At 48.0% G+C, this 9401-nt stretch overlaps 1 pseudogene across 1 annotated transcript; it reads left to right on the forward strand.

Annotated features, from left to right (window-relative positions):
- Window positions 1–7699: 7699 nt before the first annotated feature.
- Window positions 7700–8656, forward strand: LOC101024926 (annotated as a pseudogene). The gene has a single exon (XR_641898.1). The product of XR_641898.1 is annotated as a peroxiredoxin-2 pseudogene (transcript).
- Window positions 8657–9401: the final 745 nt, after the last annotated feature.

Consider the following 9401-nt stretch of genomic DNA (forward strand, 5'->3'; position numbering starts at 1 on the left):
TGCACTCCAGCCTGGGCAACAAGAGTGAAACACCAAGAAAGGAAGGAAGGAAGGAAGGAAGGAAGGAAGGAAGGAAGGAAGGAAGGAAGGAAGGAAGGAAGGAAGGAAGGAAGGAAGAGAGGGAGGGAGGGAGGGAGGGAGGAAGAAAGAAAGAAAAGAAAGAAAGAGAAATTATCCAGGGCTGTCTTATAGCTTGGAGCACAAGGTCAAGGTCTGACCCAGCCCCCACATTTGCAAGGCCCCATTTAATATCTGACTACTTAAAATGTATACCTCAGAACTTAAAGTCAAAATGACCTAAATCAAGCTGAAATTTTATTTAGCTATTTGAAAATGTAATTAAATCTTGTTACATGTTTTTATAAATATAGAAAGTTTTGCATTTATCAGTGTTCAACGTCCATTCAGATTCCATTGTAAAGAACTGATATCATGCTCCCTGTATATTAGCAGCGTGTGTGTGTGTATAACATGCACATACATACATCTAAGAAATATGAAATGTTTAATGTCTTCTAGTGTTGCTTAGCTACCATGTGGTACCTCCAGAACCACAAAATTGGAACACAAATAGAAGCAAAAATATGGACACACAGCATCAGTGGGAAATGGCATTTGGTTACGTGTGAATCTCTCACATTCATGCTATCTGAAAGGAAGAGTTTGACAACTTAATTTGTCTTTCCTTTCACCTAAGCCTTCTGCAGTTGAAATCCTCCCCCACACTCTGAATTATGGGTCATCTCCAAGCTGCAGAGGCACAGCCCACAAACCTTCACAGCATCCATAAATAGCTGCCTTTTGTTTCAAGAACATAAGGCAACTGCTGTGCAGAAGTATTTCCCTGGGGTCTGAGCAATGTTAGTTATAGAAGTGGCTATCCCGAGAAGGGCATAGCTCAGGGTTATAGGGAAAACTGACCACTGGATCCCAAAATAGCAGAGGTGCCCAGGCAATCTCTACTACACGTATTCCGCATGCTTTTGTGGCGTGTGGCAGCCTCCAAAGCATGGGGCCCAGGGCAGGGCCCTTTAGCCTTAGGCCTAGGGCAATAGTGGATTTGGAGCTTCCTTTGCCACCTGGGGAAGCCCATGTTGTAGGCCCACCCAGGCCAGGGGAGGAAAAGACTACGATAAAGAACCTTCTGGACAGTCACCGGCGCTTCCCGAGATCCAGGATCACTTTCGAAGCAACTTGCCAGAGGCAGTACTACTGCTGGCATATAGATAGTTCTTTTGTGGGAAGACAGGCCCCATCCCCAGACGGAGTCTTCAGCATCTTTTGCGGAGAGAGTCTGGCTTCTTCCTCTACAACCTTACTGAAGCCAGCCAGAGGTGAGAATGAAGTTAGGAGACCGTGACTCGGGGCAAGGTCTCCTGGGCCCTGAGGTTATCACTGGACATGCCAAGTATGGGGCAGGGCCACCAGGAGGGAGTTCTAGGAAAGAAGTGGGGCATGCTGGGAGCCTATTGACCAAGCTGAAGAAGCAGATGCCACCGCAACCATGGAGAGGTAAATATGCACCAGCCCCATCCACAAGGTTTCTGGGGAAAAGCCATGGATGAACTGTTGAGGTGATCAAGTCAAGTTTGCCAGCCCTCCTTTTCTTTTTGTTTTTTGTTACTGTTGAGACAGAGTCTCACTCTGTTGCCCAGGCTGGGGTGCAGCGGCACGATCTCAGCTTACTGCAACCTCTGCCTCCCGGATTCAAGAGATCCTCCCTCCTCAGCTTCCTGAGTAGCTGGGGACTACAGGCGCATGCCACCATGCCCGGCTAATTTTTATTGTATTTTTAGTAGAGACAGGGTTTTGCCATGTTGGCCAGGCTGATCTCAAGCTCCTGACCTCAAGTGATCCGCCCGCCTCGGCCTCCCAAAGTGCTGGGATTACAGACGTGAGCCACCGCGCCTGGCCCCTCCTTTTCATAGCCAAAACCTCCCGCAATGGAGGTCAGAGGAACATGGCTGAACCGCACATGGCTATGGCTATGAATCAGTCACAGCCAGACTACGGGAAACCCTACAGGACAAAGTGGCTCAGACGCTTTGACAGTTCAATTGTAGAGAAAAGAAGAGATGGGAACTGGAGAGGAATAGGTTAAAAGTGACTTAAAAGACATTTAAATAAAAACTTAAAAGGCAGCAGGATGCGGTGGCTCACCAGTCTGTCACCACTCTGTCACCCAGTCTGGGTGACAGAGAGCCAGACTCTTGCTTCAAAAAATTAAAAAAAAAAAAAAAAAAAATAGAAAGAGGGGAGGGGGACAAGGGGAGGGAGGGCATTAGAACAAATACCTAATGCATGTGGGGCTTAAGACCTAGATGACGGGTTGATGGGGCAGCAAACCACCATGGCATATGTATACCTATGTAACAAACCTGCACGTTCTACACATGTATCCTGGAACTTAAAGTAAAATTTTAAAAAATGTAAAAAAATAAAAATAAAATAGGCCAGGCGCAGTGGCTCACGCCTGTAATCCCAGCACTTTGGGAGGCTGAAGCGGGTGGATCACTTGAGGTCAGGAGTTCAAGACCAGCCTGACCAATATGGTGAAACCCCGTCTCTACTAAAAATACAAAAATTAGCTGGGCATGGTGGCAGGCACCTGTAGTCCCAGCTACTCAGGAGGCTGAGACAGGAGAATTGCTTGAACCCAGGAGGCGGAGGTTACAGTGAGCCAAGATCACACCATTGCACTCCAGCCTGGGCGATAGAACAATCTCCGTCTCAAAAAAAAAAAAAACAAAAACAAAAACAGAAAGAAAGAAGGAAAGAAGAAAGAAAAAGAGAAAGAAGAAAGAGAGAAAGAGAAAAAAAGAAGAAAGAAAAAGAAAGAAAGAAAGAAAGAAAGAAAGAAAGAAAGAAAGAAAGAAAGAAAGAAAGAAAGAAAGAAAGAAAAGAAAAGGAAAGAAAGAAAGAAAAAAGACAGAAAGAGAGAAAGAAAGAAAAGCAAGGCAAGTCCAAGGGGCAGAAGCTGGAAGGGACTGCAGTGGGCATGTGTGTGGCAGTGGTGGCTTTCCTTATTGGCCACCAATAAGAGTGGTTCGTTCATTCTTTCTTTCTTTCTCTCTTTCTTTCTTTCTCTCTTTTTCTTTGTTTCTTTCTTTTCTTTCCTTTCTGAGATGGAGTCTCACTCTGCCGCCCAGGCTGGAGTTCAGTGGCATGATCTCGGCTCACTGCAATCTCCGCCTTCTGGGTTTAAGCAATCCTCCTGTCTCAGCCTCCTGAGTAGCTGGGATTACAGGCGAGAGCTACCACACTCAGCTAATTTGTGTGTGTGTGTGTGTTTTCAGTAGAGACGGAGTTTTACCATGTTGGCCAGGCTGGTCTCGAACTCCTGACCTCAAGTGATCCACCTGCCTCGGCCTCCCAAAGTGCTGGGATTACCGGCGTGAGCTACCGCGCCCAGCCAAGAGTGTTTTTTTGTTTGTTTGGTTGGTTTTTTTGAGACGGAGTTTCGCTCTCATTGCCCAGGCTGAAGTGCAATGGCACAATCTCGGCTCACCACAACTTCCACCTCCCGGATTCAAGCGATTCTCCTCCCTCAGCCTCCTGAGTAGCTGGGATTATAGGCATGCGCCACCATGCCAGCTAATTTTGTATTTTTTAGTAGAGACAGGGTTTCTCCATGTTGGTCAGGCTGGTCTCGAACTCCCAACCTCAGGTGATTTGCCCGCCTCGGCCTCCCAAAGTGCTGGGATTACAGGCGTGAGCCACCATGTCTGGCCTTAGAGTGGTTTAAGAGCAACTCCTACCCTTGGTTTAAAAGCAACCCCCGCCATTCTGTCTGCTCCCACCTAGGCAGCTGGACAGGGCAAGGCAGAATCAGAGCTGCTCTGAATTTGTCAAAGAGAAGATCTTTGCCTTTTCCTGAGAAGGAAGGCAGGTTTCCTCAAGAATTTTTTTTTTTTTTTTTGAGACGGGGTCTCGCTCTGTCGCCCAGGCTGGAGTGCAGTGGCCGGATCTCAGCTCACTGCAAGCTCCGCCTCCCGGGTTTACGCCATTCTCCTGCCTCAGCCTCCTGAGTAGCTGGGACTACAGGCGCCCACTACTTCGGCCGGCTAGTTTTTTTTTTTTTATTTTTTATTTTTTAGTAGAGACGGGGTTTCACCATGTTAGCCAGGATGGTCTTGATCTCCTGACCTCGTGATCCGCCCGTCTTGGCCTCCCAAAGTGCTGGGATTACAGGCTTGAGCCACCGCGCCCAGCCTCCTCAAGATTTTTCTGGTCCATCTCATCTTCCCACATTAGATAGAGCTAGCCAGGGCCTCTGCCATAACTGAGTACCTCCTTCCCCGTGTTCTCTTGCTTCCTATTTCTGGTGGTTGGGCTACAGTGGTAGGGAGGTATGGTAATCCCCAGAACCTGTGACTATATTACCTTACACGACAAAAGGGACTTTGCAGATGTGATTAAGTTAAGGAACTTGCAATGAGGAGATCATCCTGGATTACCTGGCTAGGCCCAGCATAATTACAGTCTTTCTGAGAGGGAGGCAAGAGGGCCAGAGTCAGAGGTGATGTCATAGTGGAAACAGAGGTCCAAGAGAGAAATAGAAAGAGATTTGAAGGCACTATGCTGCTGGCTTTGAAGATGGAGGGAGGGGCCATCAACCAAAGAATGCAGAATGCAGGTAGTATCTAACCGGAAAAAGCAAGAAAATGGATTCTCCCCTATAGCCTCCAGAAAGAGGAACACAGCCTACACCTTGATGTTAGGACTTCTAACCTCCCAAACTGTAAGATAATAAATGGATATCTTTTTTGGTTTTTCTTTCTTGTCTTTTTTTTTTTTTTTTTTTTTTGTAGTGACAGGGTCTCTCTGTTACCCAGGCTGGTCTCGAACTCCTCGCCTCAAGTGATTTTCCTGCCTCAGCCTCCCAAAATGTGGGGATCACAGGCATGAGCCACTGCACCCAACCTATTGTTTTAAGTCACTAAAAGTGCGGTAATTTGTTTGTTTGTTTGTTTGTTTGTTTTTGAGGCAGAGTCTCACACTGTTTCCCGGGCTGGTGTACAGTTGCACGATCTCGGCTCACTGCAACGTCCGCCTCCTGGGTTCAAGCGATTCTCCTGCCTCAGCCTCCTGAGTAGCTGGGATGACAGGCACCCACCAGCACGCTCAGCTAAATTTTTGTATTTTTAGTAGAGATGGGGTTTCACCATGTTGGCCAAGCTGGTCTCGAACTCCTGACCTCCTGATTCACCCGCCTCGGCCTCCCAAAGTGATGGGATTACAGGCGTGAGCCACCGCGCCCGACCATGTGTGGCAATTTGTTACAGCAGCAATAGGAAACTCAGATATCAGGAAATGGGGCTGGCTGGAGATGAGCAAGGATGGTAGATGTTGTTGGGACAGAGATCAATGACAATGTAATTTCATGCACTGATTAAGCCTGTGACCTTGCATGAGCCAAGAAGTAGACTTGATTTTCAACTGGGAGAGCTGAAGCAGTTGGGGGCAGAGGGAAAAGAACCTTGGGCTCTTTTCTCTGACTCTGTTCCTTGGGGCCTAACATCCGTTGGCTATATTGTAGGGTATCCCATAGGCCTCCCTTAAAGCTGAAGTGGGCTGTTAAAGGCCGTGCATGGTGTCCTCACGCCTGTAATCCCAGCACTTTGGGAGGCCAAGACGGGTGGAACACCTGAGGTCAGGAGTTTGAGACCAGCCTGGCCAACAGAGTGAAACCTCTACTAAAAATACAAAAATTAGCCAGGTGTGGTGGCATGCACCTGTTGTCCCAGCTACTCGGGAGGCTGAAGCAGGAGAATCGCTTGAACCCAGGAGGCAGAGGTTGCAGTGAGCTGAGATCGCGCCACTGCACTCCAGCCTGGGTGACAGAGTGAGACTCCATCTCAAAAAAAAAAAAAAAAAGAAAAAAAAAAGAAAAAGCTGAAGTGGGCTGTGTCCTACTAGGGCAAGGAGAAGCCTTGCTAGATATTAACAGGCAGCTGGCATTATGATGGGGCACAGTGGGAATAAAGATGGAAGCTCTAGTGTCCAAGGAATGGAATGTTATGGATACAGGGAGGCAGATTTACAGCTGGCCTGTTCGGGGATGATGGCTTTGTGTGGGGCCAGGTGAGTCATTCAGTCTAGCTGTTGGGCACGAATTGGAAAACTGTGGTAACTACTGTCCAGTGATAGAAACTCTAGAAGCTTCTGTTCCCTCATCTGTGAAATGAGATGAACATAGTACCTACCTCACGGGGTTTTAATTAGGCATAAGGAGATTATCTGTGCAAAATGCTTAGTGCAGTGCCTGGCACACAGAAAATACTCAGTGAAGGCTGTAATTATATAAAACTGCAGCCTCCATTGGAAATCCGATAGAGTGGCCTGTGGAGGAAGAAAGGCTCTTAGATAAACAGGGCGGGTGGCAGTCTGTTGAGCACAGGTAGTGAGGCATATCAGATGTCACTGTGGCACTAGGATGGGACAGGTCCATCAGAAAGTCCAGCAGACGGCTCCCCACAGAGGCTCGGTGGTCAAAAGCAGATGTCCAGGACCTAAGAGCTGCCCAAGCCTCTCCTCGGCTTGGGCACATACTTGCAGGGGGATGACGGTGTGCACCCCCAACAAGGGCAGGCCCTGGGACCTGACAACCATCTCTTCTCTATCCCTGTAATGGAGGGCATGTCCCTGGCACCTCTGTTTCAGTGACAAGTGGCCAGACAATTCATTGCTGGGGATTCCATCCTCAGCCAGGACAGTGCAGAGCACCTGCAAGATGCAGCTGGAACAGAGTGAGCCAGGGGCAAGGCCAAGTCAGCTGAGCCCGGTAAGCCCAGGACCGAGGTAGCTGGGATCATTCAAGGAGACCAAAGGGGAAGAGCAGGACCAGACTTGAGAGAGAAAACCCAACATCAGGAGCCAGAATGCAGAGGAGACAAGTCGAGTGGGAGGCAGGGAGGCATGGGGTGACTCCCCACCAACCGAAGGCCTGGGGGCCTATGGAATGCTTCCACTGGCTGTCCTGGTTGGGGTATGTGTGAGTGAATCTGGCTAAATTTGTCAACAGTTCCAGGTTGTCTGAAGAGTTCGGGGAAAACATTTTAAATGCAATTTTTATTTTGCTATCAAAATGAGTACAAAAGGTATGAGAAGAACATGTAGTTTTACAAAGTTGACCGTACGCCATTTTGTACTCAGTGGAAAAGTGGGATAAATCTTTTTTAGAGCAGGAAATCAGACTTTATGAACAAAACCATCAGTTCCACCAGTTCTGTGGCTTCTATTGTGTGTGAAGATTTTCATGAAATTCTTCTGTTAAAGTGGAAGAGTACTTTTCTAATCAGAAAAAGTTATCTTTTAGACAGCTCACATCATTATCTAACACAACCATGGTTTCAGATTGTATTAAACATCAATTTTCACATAGTTAAAACTTGCGTTTTTTCATCAGCACCAACAAAAAGTAGAACAACTCTGGAAACATTTTGTTCCAAAACTGCAAAAGAATTAAGGAATGGTGTTGGGTGAAACTTTCTCTCTTATATAGATTTATCTAAATTCAAACATAAAAAGTTGCTCCTCTCATTACTAAAATGTGTCACGAAAATGTTGTAGTTAACATGAAAGCTCTTGGACTTTACATTCTACTGTGGAAATTAACTGACTGATTAGATTAATATTTTCACTGCTGTGAGCCACAAAGGACATGCCACTAAGACCGCTGGCATGTGTGTTCAAAATGTGAATACGGCGCTGAGAACGCGGGTCCACGCGTGTGATCGTCCGTGCGTCTAGCCCTTGCCCACGCAGCTTTCAGTCATGGCCACCGGTAACGCGCGCATCGGAAAGCCAGCCCCTGACTTCAAGGCCACAGCCGTGGTTGACGGCGCCTTCAAAGAGGTGAAGCTGTCGGACTACAAAGGGAAGTACGTGGTCCTCTTTTTCTACCCTCTGGACTTCACTTTTGTGTGCCCCACGGAGATCATCGCGTTCAGCAACCGTGCCGAGGACTTCCGCAAGCTGGGCTGCGAAGTGCTGGGCGTCTCGGTGGACTCTCAGTTCACCCACCTGGCTTGGATCAACACCCCCCGGAAGGAAGGAGGCTTGGGCCCCCTGAACATCCCCCTGCTTGCTGACGTGACCAGACGCTTGTCTGAGGATTACGGCGTGCTGAAAACAGATGAAGGCATTGCCTACAGGGGCCTATTTATCATCGATGGCAAGGGTGTCCTTCGCCAGATCACTGTTAATGATTTGCCTGTGGGACGCTCCGTGGATGAGGCTCTGCGGCTGGTCCAGGCCTTCCAGTACACAGACGAGCATGGAGAAGTTTGTCCCGCTGGCTGGAAGCCTGGCAGTGACACGATTAAGCCCAACGTGGATGACAGCAAGGAATATTTCTCCAAACACAATTAGGCTAGCCAACGGATAGTAAGCTTGTGCCCCTACCTAGGTGCCTGTGCTGGGTGTCCACCTGTGCCCCCACCTGGGTGCCCTGTGCTGACCCAGGAAAGGCCAGACCTGCCCCTCCAAACCCTACAGTCTGGGACCCTGGAGGGCTAGGCCAAGGCCTTCTCATGCCTCCACCTAGGAGCTGAATAGTGACGCCCTCCCCCGAGCCCACCTAGCCGCACACAGGCCTAGAGGTGACCAATAAAGTATTAGGGACAGGTGTAAAAAAAAAAAAAAAAAAAAAAAATGTGAATACTAGGTCAGGCACAGTGGCTCACGCCTGTAATCCCAGCACATTAAGACGTCCAGGTGGGAGAATCGCTTGAGTCCAGGAGTTCGAGATTAGCCTAGGCAACACGGCGAGATGCCCTCCCAACCCCGTCCCTACAAAAAATTTTAAAAATTAACCAAGTACAGGCCGGGTGCGATGGCTTATGCCTGTAATAGCAACACTTTGGGAAGCCAAGGCAGGCCGATCACTTGAGGTCAGGAGTTTGAGACTAGCCTGGCCAACATGGTGAAACCCCTTCTCTACTAAAAATAACAAAAATTAGCTGGGCATAGTGGCACGTGCCTGTAATCTCAGCTGCTCTGGAGGCTGAGGCAGGATAATTGCTTGAACCCAGGAAGTGAAGGTTGCAGTGAGACAAGATCATGCCACTGCACTCCAGCCTGGGTGACAGAGCGAGACTCCATCTCAAAAATAAATAAATAAATAAATTTAACCAAGTACAGTGGCACGTGTCTGTGGTCCCATCTACGTGAGAGCCTGAGGCAGGAAGATCACTTGAGCCCAGGAGATCGAGGCTGCAGTGAGCTATAACTGCACCACTGCACTCCAACTGGGCAACAGAGTGAGCCCCTGTCTCAAGAGAAAATGAATACAGATTTTGGAGAAGCAAAAATTAAGAGTTGTAGAAGAGTTTAAAAGAAAGGAAAAACTTCTGAATTTTGTTGCTCCTGGAAAGAAAATTGTAAGATACAATTGCTAA

The sequence above is a fragment of the Papio anubis genome, chromosome X (genome assembly GCF_008728515.1).
Source record: "Papio anubis isolate 15944 chromosome X, Panubis1.0, whole genome shotgun sequence".
Classification (NCBI taxonomy): Eukaryota; Metazoa; Chordata; class Mammalia; order Primates; family Cercopithecidae; genus Papio; species Papio anubis.